The sequence below is a fragment of the Leptopilina boulardi genome, unplaced genomic scaffold, assembly GCF_019393585.1.
Source record: "Leptopilina boulardi isolate dan_hultmark-lab unplaced genomic scaffold, ZJU_Lbou_2.1 LbouV2_302, whole genome shotgun sequence".
Taxonomy (NCBI): domain Eukaryota; kingdom Metazoa; phylum Arthropoda; class Insecta; order Hymenoptera; family Figitidae; genus Leptopilina; species Leptopilina boulardi.
In genome coordinates, this window is record NW_026137866.1 from 588,627 (window position 1) to 609,158 (window position 20,532).

The following is a 20,532-nucleotide window of genomic DNA, read 5'->3' on the forward strand; positions in this document are numbered from 1 at the left end:
AGATGGAACATGCATGCACGTGACAAAGATAAGAACGTCAGAGGGAAGACAGATTTCAAGGAAACATCTTCTGCATATATAACGTGTTAAGTGCAACGTTGAACGGTGTCTTGAAGGTGGGGGGGAAAAGGAGGCGTTTGGGTTTCGCTTTGGTCCAAGTTTGAGAATAAAATTACTCTTGGAAAATTCGTCAACTGATAGGAGAGAGAAAGAGATCTACATGCAAGTTTCGAAAGAGGATTTTGCATAGAGAGATACTCTCTCTCTCTTGTTCGTATGTAAAGGTTTTGTTCACATCTATACTGTTATATATATACAATTTGCAAAACCCCTTTCTTTGCCCTCCCTATCTATATACCAATGTGTAGACATTCAAAGTGTGCGGGTACCCTCTTTTAGAATCGAGAGTGGAGCTTGCTGGAACTTGGTCGACGAGAGTTCTAACGAGCGTATAGAGTAAGAGAGAGAGAGAGAAGTGGGTAAATCCTTGTTGCGGTAACGAAGGAAATAGTTGAAGTGTACTGAGAATTCACGTAGTTACCTTCAAGTGGCTATCTCATTTGCTGCTACCGATTTATCCCAGTAAAATCATATTATTTAGACAGAATCTCATTTCCATTTGTCACCTTATGATATTATCTTTAGCGTTCAGAGAAACTAAAATCATATTATTTCTATTATCAAAAGATTATATCTTGTAATGAAAAGTTTTTCGGTATGAAGTCAAAAAAAAAAATTTATTAACATCTTGGATTTTAGGACACAAAATATAAAAAAAAATGTATCGTCATTTTTTTCTTTAACGTTAATCGTTGCTATAAAATTTTATCTGATCGGAAGATACTTTATGACACGAGAGTCAGGTAAAATGGGTTGTAACGAAAGCGGTATCTAATATTTTCTTTTTTATCGTGATTTCTTGCTGATAGAGGAACCCTTTGAAGAACGTGCGTTAAATTCAGATTAAGTAATTCTAACTTTGAGAATAAGATGTGTTTTTTGTATTAATAAAAAAAAGAGAGAGGGAGAGAGTATTTGATAACCATAAAATCATATATTGATTCTTCATGTATGTGTAAGAAAAGATTATTTTCTTTCTCTCTGAAATATTGATACATTGTTTTCTAAAAGAGGTGAACCTTCACGTTACTTTCAATCATAAATTCTTATCTTTACCTCAAGAGTATAAAACAGTCTACAAAGTTTATATCAGGTTTTTTTTAATGCATTTTTTTTAAAAGAGAGAAACATGGTTTTCTTCTATTGAAAACATTGGTTTGAATATAAAAATTTTATACAGAAATGAATAACGATGGGTGAAAATTTTTTGAGACTTAAAAAAGAATATAAGAAAATGCAAGGAACAGTGAGGAAATGCCTTCTTTTTTTTTTTTTTTTTTTTTATTCTTTGGACTTAGTCAGGGCTTTCGCTCTCCTTCTCCACGTCTTTACTCGTGTGAGAAAATACCGTCGAGTTAATGGTCTCGTTTATTATTTCTTACGTCTCTCCTGGTCCTCTCTCTTTTCATTCGTTGTATGCCAGAAGTGCGCGCACCATCTTCTATAGAGGTTTGTCGCTTATCTCACATCTGCTGATGAAATCTCTGGAAATTTTTGGTAATTTAATGTATAATTTATTCCACGATTTTTTCATGGAAAATTATCTTACGATTTATGTCTTCATTTTTAAATATTTAATCTCTAAAAATATATATGCATATTTAATTGTTGATTATTATCGTATTTTAATGCGAATATAAATGAAAGTCTAATAATTTTAATGTATCCGATAAAGCTTTCCCGAAAAGTAAATTCCAGAATTTATTAACCCAAATGCATTATATTAGGAAATAGTCGGATTAAAGAACATATAAAGCAGGAAAATAGTTTTAAATGGAATGAAATGGGGGATTAATTCACAAGCTGCATAGAATGGGCCAAAGGAAAGTAGAATAAAATAATATAGTATTTTGGGAAAAGCACTGAGTGGGTCAGAGGAAAACAGCGGTGAAATGAAAAGGTTCTGGATGGGGTTTAAAAAGCTAGAAAGGTGGTAGAATGCGGAGGGAAAAAAATAGAATACTAATAACAAATATAAAAAAAAAAATTCAGGAATTTTATTTTCCCGAAAAAAAAATGATTGTACTTCATTTCAAGTTTTCGACTGACTTTTAAAGTGAAGTGAAAATCCCCAAGACTTAAATTGCAATATCGCGCAAGAGCAATTTACCATTTCACACGGTGTGGGAAAAAAAGTTTTTACGTGTGTGTGCGTATTTAATGTATATATGTGTCGCGCTATATAACCTCTTCTACTGTATCGGATAATGAAAAGAAATAGGGGAGCAGCAAATCTTCCGCTTCGTTTGGCCCTCTGCTTCAAGAGACTCTGTGTTACGAGTAAAACAAAAGAACACCACCGGTGAGAGATGGTATGGAAGTAGAAGAAGAAGAAGAAGAAGGCGGAGAGAGAAAAGCGCGCGAAGGTGGACGTAAAATATGATGCTTTTAAGCCAGGAGAGAAAAGCGTACAGGAGCCCTTTTAAATTTGAGTTCGAAGATCGAAGAGACCTACTCTTTCCCGAGAGAAAGAAAGAGAGAGAGAGCAGGAAAATCACCTTGCGCGATCTGGTATGCAAATACAGGCGACTAGGAATGCTTTAACAGGGTGTGACGAGTGGGTGGCAAGAAAGACGCGCTGGAAAATGGGGATGAAGGTGAAAGCTCAACGCTCTGTCAAATAAAGAGAATAAGACTCTGAAAAGAGAGAATAGGAGAAGATTAAGCTCAACTACAAAAAGAGCCACAAACGAAGAAATATTATTGAAAAATGTATCAACAAAAACCTATTCATCTTATTCTACCCTCTCTGTTTAAAAAAAAACTACTGATTTACAAGAGCATATGTATATTAAAATATGAGGCGAAAGAAAAAACCTTTGCCCATGAAAAATATTCTTTTGATATATATTTTTGTGAGATATTTTGCAGGAAAGCCAGAGAGGTAATTTTCATATACCAGATTACCTTCCGCTCTGAATTTTTTTTGGGATTACAGTTGAGACCACAAAAAAAGCTTCGCTCGATATTTGATGTTGTTCAAGGTTTGATTAAACATCCTTATAACGAATGACAATATCCTTCGTTTAATCACTATCGCAAATAACTATGTATATAAAAAACATTTTAATGATTTTTTACGAAAAAATCGAAGAATGCCTTCTCTCACTCTCACACACTTTTCGACAGTTAAGGCGATTATCAGTTTTATTTTCATGCCATCAACTCAGTCTTGAAACAATATTTTCATTCTTTCGGTTTTCAATTTTCCAAGTGGTGCTCAGACGAGTTAAGAATACACTTTTCTTTTCGCCTTTGGTGGAAGATAAATTCTTTAAGTTGTGTATAAAAAATTACCGAATAAAAGGAATAAAAAAAAGAAGAGAGAAACGTCAATCTTTGATAGTTTAAAATATATACGCTTTTTATAAAATCAGGTCATATCGACTTTCAATTATCCCCCTTTTTTTTATAGAATTGAATTAAAATTACGTTTGAAAATTTTAAAAGCACTTTTATTTGATTGAATTCTGATAATGTGGAATTTTTTTTTCGGCAAATTGGAATTTTCTATAATTGTAACAATTTGTATATTTCAAATAGTATTTTAATTTGTATTTACAATTTTCCAAATTGATGGCCTTTTTTTATAATTTTGTTTAGTATTTAAAAAATAGAAAAAACTCTTTCTCGTGAAATTCGTTTCCGGTTGTCAAATATATTTTCGACCAAAACCATTTTGTTCCCTTTTTTTGCTTGTCGAATACAGTATAACTTGTTTCAGGAAGCATTCACTGAAATTGAATCATTGAACAAGAGTTCGTTCAGTTTAAGACAAATTCACGCGATTAGGAGAAAGGAAAAAAGCCAGCAAAGCAAACACTCGAGGATGTAGAAATAAGAAAAGAGTGTATGCGGTGTAACTGTGAAAGAAAGAAAAGAAGAGAATAGTAGTAGTAGTAGTGGTAGTAGAAAAAGCAGCAGTGAGTAAATAAAATATTCAGGAAGCTTAAGCCCCGAGCGTTTGTTCGTGGCTGGAGGGGTGTCTAGTCAGATGGGGTCAGGATACCTAGGTTTTTGAGGGGGGTTTGGAAGAAGGAGGGAAAATGGGGGATAGAGAGAAAGAGGAAAGTGGAGATTGGCCCGACTAGACATGGATGAGGCGGGAGGATTCGCGTTGGCTACGTTGAGGATTGGGGTTGGTTTTATCCCGCAGGATTCGGACTAACGTGATGCGCCGCTGCTCGAACCATGTCTCTCGTTTCTTGTTACAAGTACACGTGCATTACTATATGAGCAAAGCTTAACCTAATACTCGAATCTTGGTCCAAAAACCATTTTTTTCCATTTCTATTTCTTTTTTCATAAATTACTGTTTGAAAAAAAATTATATTTAGTTTCTAATATCAAGAGAGGAAGCGATCATGAATAACACTCAATCAAGTTAAGTAGAGGTGGAAGGTTAAGGAATTAGTTCTTCTAGTCAATAGAACATGTGAATTATGTGTCTTTTTTTAGTTTTGATGTTATACATAAATATATTAGCTTCCTTTAAAGCGTTGCACACATTTAGGTTATAAATTCCATAGGGGGTTTGGTTCGACACTAAATTCCGAAATGGAAGTAGTTTGCAAATTTCATGACACACTTGGCGAGTTATTGTATAGTCAGCAATACGTGACCATGTGGATCGGCTATCGATTGAAGTGTAAAAAATTTAACTACCAACTATTATAAAGACAAACTAATATATAAAATGAAAATTTAACTAGTTACTCTATTAAATCATCATTATCGATATTAGAATATTTAATATATATTTTTCGAACGTTATCAAATCCGGAAAATGTGAGTCGCTGATTGTATCGCGAAACACGATCACCGTTAATTTATCGTACACAGGAATAGCGATTGCAAAAGGGTTTTATGATCCCTGGTTTGGGCAAAAGGTCCAACACCACCCTTGTATGTGTTTCCCACCCCGAAACGATAATTCGGTCACCTCGATGGGGCGAAACGATAATCCGTTCTGTCACGGCGAAGAGAATAGAGGAATAAACGTATAAGCGAGAGAGGGAGAGAGAGAGAGAGGGGGGGGGTTCGCAACGACAAGATATACGCGAGGATTATAATAAGCCCGTCGCCCGAAACGAAAATTGTTTCATTCTCCATTAGAAACGAGTGGGCTTGCAAAACTTTCTAAAAATTTCTCCATACGTTTCGGATTTACAGATATAGGTACATAATTCATATAACAGCTTCTTTTTTATATTTTTCAAATCCCTTAAGAAATATTAATCTATTGTCGGAGATAAAAACCGAAATTTGTATTCGAATTTGATATATGGTTGAAAATTTTTTTTCTGTATTGTTCGGTATATGGTGTATTATAGAAGAGAATCTGTTATTAAATCGCGCAGTATTGACATCAATTTAGAAAGGGGTTGACCTGAGGAGTTGGCGTCATTGTCCTGTACTCGAAATAGTACCCCCTAGATAAGGGCAGAACACACCTAATCGCTTTGTTGGAACAATGGACAAGCAACGTCATCTGCGACTATTGCGAAAGTGGGCACCGTTGCTGACGAAGATAGGAATTCACGATAGTGAATATCGCATAGCTTTATCGGTGAGCTTTGTCGGTATGTATTAGGTAATGGGATGTACTGTTACTGTAATCTAATGTGATAAATAGATTCTATTGATCAAAGAATTAATTCACTTGTTTCCAAAATGAACCTGAATCAAACTAATTTGCTGTTTATAATTTTCTTGCGTTAATTTTTGATTTTGGAATAATTATTATTTGTATTGATACTTAGGGAATTAGAATTTGATCAGAATTATCTTGGGAATCCTTTTGGGGTTGCATTTATAGTGTATAGATATCAATGCATCTCACGATGGCGGCCGCTGTACGGAATGTATACGATGCACGGGTAGAAACGTGTCCCTCCTTCCCCCGTTCATTGTGCCATAAAGCTTCCGTTGTCTTACGTTATTGCATGTGACAGACGCGTCTCCAACGCGGCTGGTGTTCGCTATTGCACAAGTGTGGTGGAGATAATGCTCAGCTTTAGCACTTGGTTCCTTTTTCTCTCTCTCCCTGAAAAGAAATGCAACTTGAAAAGCAAAGGATACAATGGCAATATCAGTCTCGTCAGAAATTCTCTAAATGAGTTTGTCAAGAATTTCTCTTGACATAATACAAAAGCATTTTTTTTGTCTAAAAAAAGGAGAATTTGATTAGAATGTATATTTGTTTTTCATCTTACAAATGATGGAAGGAGAAAAAAAAATGTAATCCATTTGTTTGCGCATGAATTTATCCCAGGAATTTCTGGTTTAAACTTTGAAACCCTTCACATGTCGCTGGAGGCAGCATTCGGCGTGGTGAGAAAAGCCCACCATTATCATACGCGTGTATATGTGTGTGGCATCGAATATATGCGACAGTTTCACAATTCACATCAGGAATAATGCTTCCTTCATTAAAGCCGTTCTAATCCTACCACGCAACAAGGTTCGCTTAATTACCCCAAATTGCTTCTCATCAGATTTGTATACTCTCTTTTTTTTGAATCGATCAAAATGGGGATTATTTACAGTTGAGATAAGAGAGGTGTATATTATTTGAAAAAAGGGGTTTTTTTTTTGAGGAATTAGGGAACTGATTGAATAAAATAAAAACAAAAAAAAATACGGAATTTTTGATCCTCGGTTTGCGCACCCCTGTTGCCGTAACGCAGTCTCGACTCGGTGCGACGCAACTCGACTCGGCTGAATCGATCCACAGACTCACGTTATGCCCCAGCGCCCGAACCGCCTGGTCACGCGACTACCTCCTCCTTTTGGCTTTATTTATTTGTATGCTGTGTGCAAAGATCTTCCTGTTACTCAACTACAGATTCGTGATGATACACACAGGGGGAAAAAAAATCAAATACTTAATTTTTTTTTTTTTGTGCAATAAGGACCCTTTTTTATGCTTTATAAAAAAAAACATGTTTCTTGTTTACACTTCAGGATATATTATCTCTTCCAAGTTATAAAATTTCTACTGCTATTGACTTTCTTAAATATAATGCATTTTTTATATAGTACAGTAGAGGGATGAAATTCCCTCCCTGTGCGTTTCAATATGATGTTGTAAAAAGAAAAAGAAGAGATAACGGACATAAAAATATGACACGTACATAGAAATGAGGGTTTTCAAAATACCGCGCATTGGGATGTGCAACTGTTTTCATTACACGTCACATGTTATACTTCTCTTGTTTTTTTTTTCTCCATATTCCGCTAAACAGAACGTCATAAATCATGTGGTTCTGCAATAGTAATGTCATTCTGAAATTGTTGCTTTTCATCATTAAAAACTTATTTTAGATATACATAAATCAATGTATTTATTATAGGAACTTAATTCTCTAGGGTATTTTCAAACTTATTGGCTAAACAATTATTTAGTGATTAATATGCTTTTGAAGCATTATACCTTGAATCTTCCCGAAGAGCATAAATATTTTGATGGCTTTAGATATTTAATGATTTTATTTTTAAAAATTATTATTTAATCGTAAATTTGAAATATACAATAATGAAGGCTTTTCATTGTAGAGTGTTGTGAAATTTGATCACGAGAATGCATTTGGCATGGCATACATACTTCCAGGGTATGAAATCAACTGCTGATAGGAGAGTAAAGCAGCCAATCGATCAGTACTTGTAACTCGATGTTTATCGATATATAGATTGTCGATTATTTATCTGCTAATACACACACGAGATTCATCGATCGTGCGATACTCTCTTTGAGAAACGCGTTGTCTACTTGTAACCCAGGGCATTATAGCCAATAAGCTGCTAGGACAGTTATTTGCTCTTAGCTATAATTCAAAGAATTCTAGTTATTTCGTTTCGTATTTTTTAGTTCTTTTTTCAAATTAAAATTCCTCGAGATTATTGAATTCTAATTTTTAAATTCTTTTTTTTATCGATATATACTTGTTTCATTATTCTTGAATTATTTCTTGAAAATACACTTGAATCAGAGGGCCACTTTATACATTCGGAGTGCACGCTTATTTGCGCCGGATATACGATAGTAAGCGGAAAATATAAGGGCTTGAAAACCCGATACTATATATATACAGTTTTCCTTCACACCTGCTGCAAACACGTTTTGAGCAAATTAAATTTTGATCCTTTATCTCTCTCTTCAATGTCGAAAGAGAATAATTCCAACTTCTTTTATTTTATATCGATGATTCATTTATGAGAAAAATAATTGTAAAAAAGGTTTTTTTAAATTTATTTTTGGTTTTTAATTCTAATTTTAATTTATTATATAAAAATCATGTTTGAAAAAGATCTAATTTTTTTTTCTCTCTATTACAGATACTTGCAAATTCTTCCAACGTGTACACGGAAAAGGCACCCTTTTAACGACATTGCTGAAGAACAAGGTAAATACATGATAAATTGAAGCTACTTTTCTTCAATATTTGAATAACTGATATCGGTAAAAAAAAAGTTCCTTCCAATCACTGTATATACTGAGATATACGTGAATTTACTAAAGTACAAGTCGAACTTTTTTTTTTTTTATTTATTCAGGTTCAATTATTTTATATATTACATTCCGTATATAAATATTATAATTAATCATGAAAAATTCCTGGTAATTTCATAAACTTTTACAAACGGTAAAAAGTTTGGAAAATTTATATGAGACAACAAAAGTCATTGTTTTAATAATTACTTTATGTGATTATTTAGAAATAGTTCCCTTTGTTTATCGTACAGATATAAAGTGTGCACTTCACTCTTTTATTCCCTTTTTTTTATCTCTCGAAAATGAAAATCCCGTTTCGATTATAAAAAAAACTAATTGAAATAATGAAACAATTTCATTAACCCTGATTCGGATTTGTTTTTATTTTTTCACGTTAATTAACGTGAATGCTCTCATAATTAGTATCTGGAATATACAACAAATTGACTTTATAACGAGACTAACTGGCGGACTTTAGGAAGGACGAATCCCAGAGCTTTAGAAACAATCGGCGATGACTCGCGTCGCGCGCGCGCGTGCTCTATATATGCATACAGCGTCAACCAGATCGCACCCGATCGGTTTTATTCACTAATTAGTTTATCGGTCGTAATTCGCTTTAATTTGCGACTCACGGAATTTCACATTTAAATCACAACGTGATCAGCCAATTAGCCTTGTGCCGCGTAGGACAAGGTTTGTAGGAAGGGGGTGGAGGGGGGGGGGCAGATTGGATGGAAGGGAGAAAAGCCAGCCGCGGCCCGATTATCAATTAGCGCGGTTGCTGTAACGGCTGCAACGACGGCTTAAGCCGTAATTCAATTTTACATACATAAAGCACACATTGCGTTAAGTTTAAATTTACATGTATGTGTTTGTGTGTGTATTCAGTGTTGTGTATGTATATACATTGCCACTTTATTTGATTCACCTAAATAGACGATCATGGGGATTGTTTAAAAGTCAAAACATTCGAAATCTCTCTCTCTCTTTCTCTCTCTCTCAGTAATTAATGACACGATATTGACGCATGCCAGTCAATATAATAAACTGTCACACAATGGAAAAAGATATATTGTTCATTATTTATAATAATAACTCCTCGTCATATAGTTGTATATAATTTTAATTAAATGGGACATTTTTTTTAAAAAATAATATTGAATTTCTCATAAAAAATCAATGTAGAGAATTTTCATTGTAAAGAAAAATAATTTTTTCGAAACAAAAATAGATATTCATTTTTCGATTTATAATAGAATTTATTTCTTAATAAATTTTTATTAACAAAAAAAATTTGGTATCGAATTTTTATTTAACAAAATTTTTCTTTAATTTTTTATTTAAAAGTTACCGAATTCGGAGAAATGTCCGAATTTTTATTTATCCGATTTTGTTATTTGATAGAATTTTAATAACGACGAATTATTTTAAATAAAAAATTGTGTAAAGAGAAATGCAATAAAACCAAAATTTTGCCAAAGACAAATTCGATAACTAAAGAATTTATTAATTGAAAATTCGTTTAGAATGAACTTCTATTAAATGTTTATTTGATAAATGATAATTGTCTAAAAAAGAATTATATTTAGTACAAATTTTTTAAATTTTTCTTTACACTGATAAAAAAATTATTTGATTCAAATAATCAGTTACTTGAACCAAATTGATACTGAAAATATTAAATTGATACAAATTTTGTATATCAATTTGATATTTTTGGTATCAATTTGATACTTTTAAATTAATGTGTTACAAAAAACGTAATGTATAACAAAACAAAAAAAAAATGGTATAATAATACATTTGCGGTTTGCAATTTTTTGTTGTTCGAAAAATATTGAAACAAAATTTGCTTGAATAAAATAAACAATATTTAAAAATAATAGGGAATTGAAATTTTTCAGATTTCTCCTGATATTTACATTTAATTCTGTAAAATTGTTTATATAGGTAAACATAAACGTAATGTAAACATTTCTGTTATATGCAATGTTTATTTTGTAATTTTTAAAAAAATTTTAATTACATTAACTTAAATCCAATGTTGACATAATTTTTTTTTGTCAAAGTCAGGGGACTTTAAAATTAGTTACATTTGTAAGAATTAAAATATTAAAAAAAAAAATTTTCTTACATTGTGTAGAAGGCAGGTAAAATATATAGTGTTGTAAAAAGTAAATTGCAAATATAAATTAAAATATATATATAATATACTAATAAAACGCAGTTTCTGGTTTAGTGTTCTGGGTATACAATCATTAAATCGTTCCAGCCTTTTAACCAAGCTTGGAATTTAGCAAATGCAGTTTATATGGCTAATTATGTAGTCCTACACACAATTCTTCAACGCCGCTTTATTTCATGCATAGTTTACTTTTGCTTCTGGTATATACGCTTTGTGCCAGTCAGCAATAATTAAAACGTCAGAAAACTGCAAACATTTTTGATAATGAAATACTTTTCCACCCATTTCATACATACATATATAAATAATTTTCATTTAATTATTTATATTTTAAAAGCTCTATATTTTTCAAAAAAATTGACATTTCCATTAATTTAATGGAGATTTTATATATTTTAATAGATTCGAGATTTTATTTATTTATATAATTCTATAAATATATTATTAGAGAACAGAGAAAAATGTTGAGTGCACATTGTTAAAAAAAAGGGGGGGGGGAGGTGGAAAAAAGTTGGAAAAAAAAACAGTAAAAGGCTTTTTCAATATGGTTGGCTTTTTTTTTTTAAAAGAGCCTTTCAAACCTCGATTTCATCTATCGTATCTGGGGCAAGCGACAAGGTGTAAAGTAAAAGCTATATAGAATATAATAAGGAAAGTAAAATAAAATAAAGGTTGGTTGGAGAGGTGAAATAAAAATTGATTCTGACAAAAAAGAAGTGGGAGGTCGACCTGTCGAACTCAAGAGGGGAAATGTCCGATAATTACGTATGAGCAGCAAACCGTATGACGGGAAGTTGTTCGTTTTTTAATTTTCCATCGAGGCGCGACGTGACTCGGTCTCGAGGTTGGGAAAAAAAAGAGGCGGTGGTAAAAAGGGGGAGACCAAAAAAAAAAAAAAAAAAAAGAAAGAAAAGAAAAAGAAAAAAAAAGGCAAGAGAGGAAAGAGGAGAAAGAAGCGAACGATTCCCTAATCTGCTCATTTTAAAATTAACCCACCCTCGTTGAAATGGCATCGTCATCGACCGTTAACGAACCCGTCCAAAAGTCAAATCCTGCAATGTCGAGACATCGAGGGCAAAAATGTGTCCCCTCTAATTCATTTCTCTCTCCCGTGGATGAGAATTGCGCCGCGTGAATAAAATACCGTAATAAATATCGATCGTGATAAAAAATAAAAAAAAAAAAAAAAAAAAAAATGAGAGAGAAAGAGAGAACAATATATACAGTGAGACGTTACTTTTGTACGCATCAGAACACGATCAGTACTATTTACTAAATAAATACATATATATGTATATTCAATTTCGATGAGGGTCACACTAGTGTATTTTAAACAAACTCGCGTTCTTGCCACAAACGCCGGTTCGCGTGTATATGCTTTGTGTCAGCATATTTTTCAATATTTTGATATCTCAATATAATTCGCGTTCCGGATATATAAAATGCAATTTAGAACGGGAGGTTTTTTTTTCCGGTTTCGATAAAATGGAAAATTGAAAAATATGCGACAAACATAACAATTTCTTTATTAAATTGTTTATATATATCTATATGTCGTGTATTTGCTATATTTTTTTAATAAATAAATAAAAAAAATTTAATGAAAGGACAACTTTTATAGGTGCATATATCTTCTTCTCTTTGAGAAAATAAATATTTCATTTTTTTTTTAACGAGAAAATTAGATTTTTTTTTACTTTTCGTTAAGATCAATATTTACCGCATATATATGATTAATTATTTATTTGTACAAATAAATTTTTTAATCGCAGAAAATAGGCAATTTTCATTATAGGGAATTTAACTTTTTTGAAATTTTATTTTTCTTCTTTTAGAATGTGGTATTATAAAAATTATTGAAGTCTGAACAAACATTTACTTTTACTACTGATGAAATTAGAAAAATTGGAAATATCTGACTAAACGTTTTCTTGTACTACTGATAAGATATATTTTTTTCTACTAAAATCTGACCAAACGTTTAGTTATACTACTGAGGAAATTACAAAATTACAATTGTCTGACAAAATATTTACTTTTATTACTTACAAAATGAAAAAATATGTATGACCAAACATTTACTTGCACTACTGATGAAATAACGAAAATTAGAAGTGCCTGACTAAACGTTTACTTGTACTAATGATTTTTTACAAAGTCTGATCAAACATTTACCTTTACTACTGATGAAATAAAAAAATTAAGAGTGTCTGACTAAACGTTTACTTGTACTATTTGTAAAATTACAAAAATTTAGATAGTCTGACTAAATATTTACTGGTACTACTGCTGTTTCTCCATACATTTCTTTAGTGTTCTACTTAATCGTACTACTTATAAAATCACAAGAATTACAAGTCTGACTAAATATTTACTTGTACTACTGATAAAATTTAAAGTTTATTCAAGTCAAGTCAGTGTGAAGTCAAAGTCATTCAAGGTCAATTGAAGGTCAAGTCAAGGTTATTCAAGGTCGTTTGAATTTTAAGTCAAGGTCATTTGAAGGTCAAGTCTAGGTCGTTTGAAGGTCGTTTCAGGGTAAAGTCAAAGTCACCTTGACTAAAGATTTGTCCGATAGTTTGCTAGATTTTGCCAACGTTTCATTTTCACTTGGGGGGCATTTACTCGTACTACTGATGTAATTACAAAAGACTGTCTGAACATTTATTTACTTGTACTACTTGAGAAATTACAGAAAAATTAGGAATTCTGACCAAACATTTACTTGTACTACTAGTGTAATGACAAAACTTACAAGGCTGGACATAAATTTACTTGTACTACTTGCACATAAATTATTTGAAATATTCCAAAGTATTTTGAAGTATTCAATACTGTATGTAGTATCCTTATTAATTATTTCTCTATAATTAAAATAGATAATTATTAAAAATACCGAATTTTGTTTATAATTCTTTTTTGCGTGTTTTAAAAGGCCTTTGTTATACTACTATCAAAAATATTGTTTTTTTAATATAAAAAATAGGTAAAATTTTTGTTTGTCGAAGAGAATGGTTTTCGCACACACACATACAATGTCACTAAAACAGAAATAGCGAGATAGCCTAAAGCATTCACAACCCCTGCTAAATCCGTGTAGTGGATTCACTTACGCTTCTCTCTCTCTCTCTCTCTGTCTGTACAAGTGAAGGGGGTGAAGGTGTGTAAATGGTAAGGGCTTTTGGGGCGATGTTGGGTGTTGGTTGAGCGTTAAAGGTGTGGGTGGATAGGTGTAGCGAAGACAAGGGGGGAAGACGAACACAGGAGTGGAGTATAAACGCGTATGTTGTCGCCTTGACTCAAACACAAGGACCCTGTTAGACTACACATTGCATATACAGTATATATACATGAAACTGTGTGAGTGGCCGCCGAAATACATAGATATTCGACCCTCTATGGGGAATTATCCATAATGCGCATTTGCAATTTCAATGCCTCGCCAAACCCCGTCTTGTGTTCCCCCAACTGTGTTTCTCTCTCTCTCACACTCCTACAAACACATTTCTCTCGCGCCTTGCTCTCTCCCTTTCCGCGAAGTTTTCGGTCCTTTATACACATTGCTTCGGGCAAAATCCTTATGTGCCACCATACGCGCGTTTCTTTCGTCAAGATCAAACGGATTTTTTTTTTCATTTCGTCGACATTGTTCTGAAAAAAAAGGAAAGAAGGGTAATATATACAAAAACTTTATTCTGTATAACCTCCCCCCCTCCTCCCTCCCCCTTTTTCTCGCGCGATGTATGTGCGGTTGAACCGGTGAAACTGATAAATTGCTTGTCGATAAAAGCGAGAACGCCTCGATCGATTTTCCACCGTAATTCCTTCTTCGTCGTAGTCGTCGGCGTCGAGCTTATTGCCGCAGTGCGCAGATTCTATCTCTACGAGAGAAGAGCGAGTATACAATTTGCGATTACCTGACACACAGCCGTGTCGAATCTCAGCTTCTCGAACTCTTCTCAAGGTTTAGCCGAGAGAGAAAGAGAGAAAAAGAGAGCGAGAGAGAGAGACGTGTATTGGGAGAATTGTAGCTGACAGGAAACTTGGATTATAGAAAGAGAAATTCGAGAGAGAGAGAAGATCTAGAATCTATAATTATACCAAAAAGGGAAAGAAAAAAAAATTCCGGGATTACAGTCGGTGACAAAAAAGGCTTAGGCGAGGTTTTTATTGGCCCCTGGAATAGATGGAAACTCGCATGAACGCGGGGACAACAATTACGCGTAAGCCCTTTTTGGTCACTGGCGGTTCAATTGCATACAAATTCTTGCATACGCGTATATTTTCTTGCGTTCAAAGGGCATAATTAGTGCCAAAGAAAATTACGCGTAAAACCTTTTTGGTCACCGGCGGCTCAATTGAATACAAATTCTTGAATACGCGTATTTTTTCATGCGTTCATAACCTTTTAATTATAAAATTATAAAGTAACTTTTACTATTTACAAAGTAAAATCGGAACTTCCGCGCATTTTTCGCTCCGAAAATAGAAAAAATTACTTTCGAAATAGTAAAGTCTACTCTAGAAATAGTAATTTTTACTATAGAGCAAAAGAAATACCAGAAATTTCGAGCAGTCTTTACTACAAAATTTCTTTATTTTTACTCTCTATTTTTCTTCTAACGATAAGAAGGAAAAATATTTTTCATTATAATGATTGAAAGATAACATGATTTATTCATTAGTCGAGCACATGAAACGAGAAATTCGCGTACAAATTTGATTCTCGTTATGTACTATGGTTGACATATTCCAGTACGAATTATGCGCGATTACTTTGGTTCTATATGCGCGCGTCAGCAACGTTACCTAATTTTCAGTGACGCGTCAGAAATCATTGCACGACTGAAATCAACGAAGGGAATTCGGGGGAAAATGAAAACGCGCGAAGCACAGAATATATATATGTATGTGTGTTGCCTGAAGGGTTGGGAGAAACTGGCGAATCAATTAAAAGCTGGCGACTCCTTTGAAATTTATGCGGGAAAAATTAACAAGTCAGATGTCTCTCTCTCTCTCTCTCTCTCCCCGAGAGAGATTCAGAAGCCACAGCATCAGCTTCGTCCTACGACGAGAGATGCGGTTATATGGAAAACGCAAAGTCGCAGTATACACGACGAGTAGATAATAAATTAACGGAAATAATGAAACCATAATTTAATCGGTTTCTTATTCTCCTTTTTATGCACAAAAAAAAAGTTTCTTACAATATTTCGAAATTCTTTTTTACTCTCTAAATTAGTAAAAGTTATAATTTAAATTAGTGACTCACTTTTTGTTTTTATTAACTAAATTAAATATTAATTAAACAAATATTTATATATAAATTGAAATATAATAATAATGGAATAAATATTTTTTTTTTAAAGAATATAAATGTTTATCCGTATATAATAATAAACAAAAGTTATTTTAATTAAATTATTATCCTCTACTAACTGGTGTGAATTATTATCCGCGGTTATATGTAAATTTAATTTGTATTAATTAAAACATTGCAATCGAACGGCGATAAATAATTCAATATTCTGTCGCGAGTTTCAAATTAAACATGCAAGGGCGAAAGATACATTTAGCATTCGAAAATATTTTTCTACCTTTGCTCTCTTTTTTTTGTAAAATCGCGAAATTTATTTTTTTAATCGTTATTTTTCTTATAAAAAAATATTAAAATAAATATTTATTCTAAGAGGTTTAAAAAAATATGAAAATCAAATAAAAATTAAAAGTGAGGTAAAAATAAATATAATATGTAAAGAAACATATTTAGTGATTCCTTCGATTTATACTATATGTATAGCATATGAAATCATATTCGCGTAACATTTTCGCTATATGTATATATAGAGCTATTAAAATTTATGAAAATTACACGTATGCCCGTTTAGTTTAATGGTACACTTTATACTCTGGGCTAGGAATAATATGAGGTTGTTGAACGCGCTGACTACAATTTCATTTCTATATATATATATATGTATATAAAATATTTCCCAGAGAAAGATATGTTCTTCCTCTGGACCGAGGGAAAAACAAACAACTTTTTTTTAAAAAAAAGGGCACATGCCGCGTAATAAACTCAAGCCAAAATAATGATATTAAAGTTTGCGTGTTTATATATAAAAGTTGAAATTCACATTTTCCAAGCATACCTCGTTTTATGATGTAATATTAACATTAAACAAAATTTTCAATTGATTGAGTTTTTCAATTTTTACATTGAAAAAAGTTTGGTACAACTGTTGAACTGAATGAAAAATTTCAATAGTCAATTAAATACTTAATATTTGTTTTTAACTGAATGTAGAATTTTTTTTATTGGCACAAAATTTTTTTTTATTTATTCAAATAAAATATTCTATTATAATAAAAAATTTACCGGAAATTAATTTTTTTTGTCACTTAAAGTAATAATAATAATTTTTTTAAGGGTCGGAATTTTGAATTTCTTAACGAATTATTTCGTTGATCCATGAGATTTTATATACACATATAAATCGCATCATTTCCTTGGGGAATTTTGTAGAGACAGAGCCCCCCTCATGAAGTAAACAAAGATTTCGTTCAATTCGTCGGTGTCTCCTCCGAGACACAACCCCTCTCTCCCCCCCAAACCTTCTCTCTCTTTCTCTATGGACGAGGGCGAGAAGAACACTTAGGACTCGAGGGTTACAAATGTTGGGAGCCTAATTAGCCGTTGAAATGTTCACAAGGCCAACAGCAAAAAAAAAAAGAGGAAAAAAAAAGAGTTTCAAAACATTATACCTCTACCTCTCGACATAGTCTATAGTGTCTGGAGTGACAAGAATGCCTTTGCAAGATGAATACGGTGAAAAGCGGGCTTTCATGAAATTTTCAGCCCTTCTATAATATATATATATCTTCTTTTCTTTTTTCCTCTTTTTTTTTTAAGCTCGTGCCTTTTATTCTCTATGATGGCAAACAATTACAATTGTCTGATTAAAATTCGGTGACACATTGAAAAAATTCCAATATCTATTTTGAGAATGAAATTTTCAAATTAAAAATTAATTTGACACGTATTTTTTTATGTTACCAAAAAATGATAATTAAATTTTCAGATTATATTTAAGAATAGAATGTATTTTATTATCTTTCATTTTTTTTTATAATCAAAACATATTGAATATTAATTACAAAATTTTAAAAGAGAGTAATAAAAAATTGTAAAAAAGAAATTGAAACGGTTAATAATCGATATATATATATGATTCTAATTATAATTACATAATTGAGAAATATCGTTCATTAAAATTATATAATATGTTTGAAAAAGCGCGAGGGTCTGGAAACTCTTATACGAATCCTTATGTTATATGTATATATATATCGGGGTAAGAAAAGAGGAGGAGGAAGGAGTAACTTTATTACGTAACTTTTTAAAAATGATTTTTACCTTTTTTTTCATTGCTGGCAATTGATTGAATTACTTTCACGCCAAGTTCTCTGATATATTAAATATCGTAATTTACTTTAAAGTCAATTAAATACAGTTTTCTTAATTTGATTTTAATACACGTGTATATGAATTATAATTTGATTTTCAAATATAACGATTTTATTTCCTCACTTTATGATATATGTGAAAAAAAGATGATTTTGAAATATTTAAAATTAGGATATTTTTTTAATTGCTTCTTTGAATTGGAAAATTTATTGAAAATTAATTTTTTTACAATTTCTACCCATTATAGAAAAATTACACAATGAAAATAAAAATTTATTTAATTCAAATAATCAGTCGATTATTTGGAAGAGAATAAATTTTTTTTTTTTGAGTGTAATATTTAGCTACTGAAATTGATAAATATTAGCTGAAGCAGCTAATTCCTTTTTTCTCCATGAATAATTTGAATCATTATTAAATAAAAAATGATGATGAAATCGACAAAATTCCCCTGAACCCCATGTTAAAACAAAGGAGAATTATTAGAGAGGGGAAGAAAGGCCACTCTGGAAGTTTCAATATTTAAAGAAGTCGTCCCTTATACAGCAATAAGAAATAAATGCAAAAGCAGTCAAATTTAATGAATCCACTCTAAATATTTAAAATTGAAAATATAATCGAAATTAATATTCCCCAATTAAAGGCAATTTTATATAAATATATATACAGATAAATCGTGAGTGAGAGAGAGAGAGTGCAGGTTAACCGGAATAATTCTAGCGCGTGAAATAATTTCACAACGAGCTAAACAGATAGACATGTACCATTCTAAGGTCCCTACGAAATATATGTATATATATAGTTCTGTGGTAAGGGGTGAATCGGAGAGGGAATAAAGGGGTCGAGGGTCGAGGGTTGTGTAAGTGCCGTTCCATGTACGGCTGCCTCACCCTTGAAGCCGACATTACTCTATCGTAGGGCGTCAAGGGATGGGGTTGTGTTGTAGGTTGGTCGGCCTTTTGGGAGGCAAGCAGCAGCCTCCAAGAAGATGCCCACGCATTTACTATTGCTGTGTATGTGTGCGGTACAGTCTGAATCCCAAAGAAGACATCTCCATTGGGATTTATCTCACAAACTTCTGCACATGTTCAATTTTTTCCCACCCTTTTCTTCTTGAACTCAAATGTTCATTGCTTGATTACTAATTATTGTAATTTAATTTTTATTACATCGTTTTTAGTGTAGGTTCAATGTAGGTGAACAATTAGGTCCAATATAGGTTTAAAGTAGGTGCAATATAGGTCCAAAGTAGGTACAATATAGGTTCAAAGTGGTTTCAATCTTCGAAATAGGTGCAATCTAGGCTCAAAATAGGTTGGAAGAAGGCTCAAACTAGTTCCAGTATAGGTTCAAAGTAGGGTTAATATAGGTTCAACGTAGGCTCAAACTAGGTCTAATATAGGTTGAGAGTAGGACTAAACTAGGTCCAAAATAGATTCAAAGTAGGCTTAAACTAGGTCCACTATAGGTTAAATGTAGGCTCAAACTAGGTTCAATGCAGAGTCAAAGTAGGCTCAAACTAGGTTCAATGTAGGCTCAAAGAGGTTAAATGTAGGGTCAAAGTAGGCTCAGAGTAGGTCCAATATAGGTTCAAAGTAGGCTCAAACTAGGTTCAATTTAGAGTCAAAGTAGGCTCAAACTAGGTTCGAAGTAGGTTCAAAGTAGGCTTAAACTAGGTCCACTATAGGTTAAATGTAGGCTCAAACTAGGTTCAATGCAGAGTCAAAGTAGGCTCAAACTAGGTTCAATGTAGGGTCAAAGTAGGCTCAGAGTAGGTCCAATATAGGTTCAAAGTAGGCTCAAACTAGGTTCAATTTAGAGTCAAAGTAGGCTCAAACTAGGTTCGAAGTAGGTTCAAAGTAGGCTTAAACTAGTTTTAATGTAGAGTTATAGTAGGCTTAAAGTAGGTCCAATGTAGGTTAAAAGTAGGCTCAAACTAGGTCCAATGTAGGTTCAAACTAGGCTCTAACTTGGTTCAATGTAGAGTCAAAGTAGTTTCAATAAATATTCAAAAAAGGTACAATTTAGGCTAAAAGTAGGTACAATATAATCTAAAAGTAGGTCAATATAGCCTATAAAAGTAGGCTCAATATATAGGCTAAAAGTAGTAAACATATTTATTCCGATTTAGGTAAAAAATATGTAAATTTTATATATATATAAGAATTCTCATGTGTTTATATATTCACAAGGGAAATCCATTAGGAAAATTCCATATTTATAATTCAGGGATTTATTATGGAAATTTAAGATGTGAAAATC

General features: G+C 32.3%; 1 protein-coding gene across 2 annotated transcripts in view; it reads left to right on the forward strand.

Moving 5' to 3' along the window:
• The window catches only part of LOC127282706 (uncharacterized), a 162,621-nt gene that overhangs the window by 19,495 nt on the left and 122,594 nt on the right, over positions 1 to 20,532 (forward strand). For both annotated transcript variants that reach the window (XM_051307140.1, XM_051307141.1), the window contains one exon: positions 8,458 to 8,525. The gene's annotated coding sequence lies outside the window, so the exon portion shown is untranslated. The remainder of the gene's footprint in view (positions 1 to 8,457; positions 8,526 to 20,532) is intronic.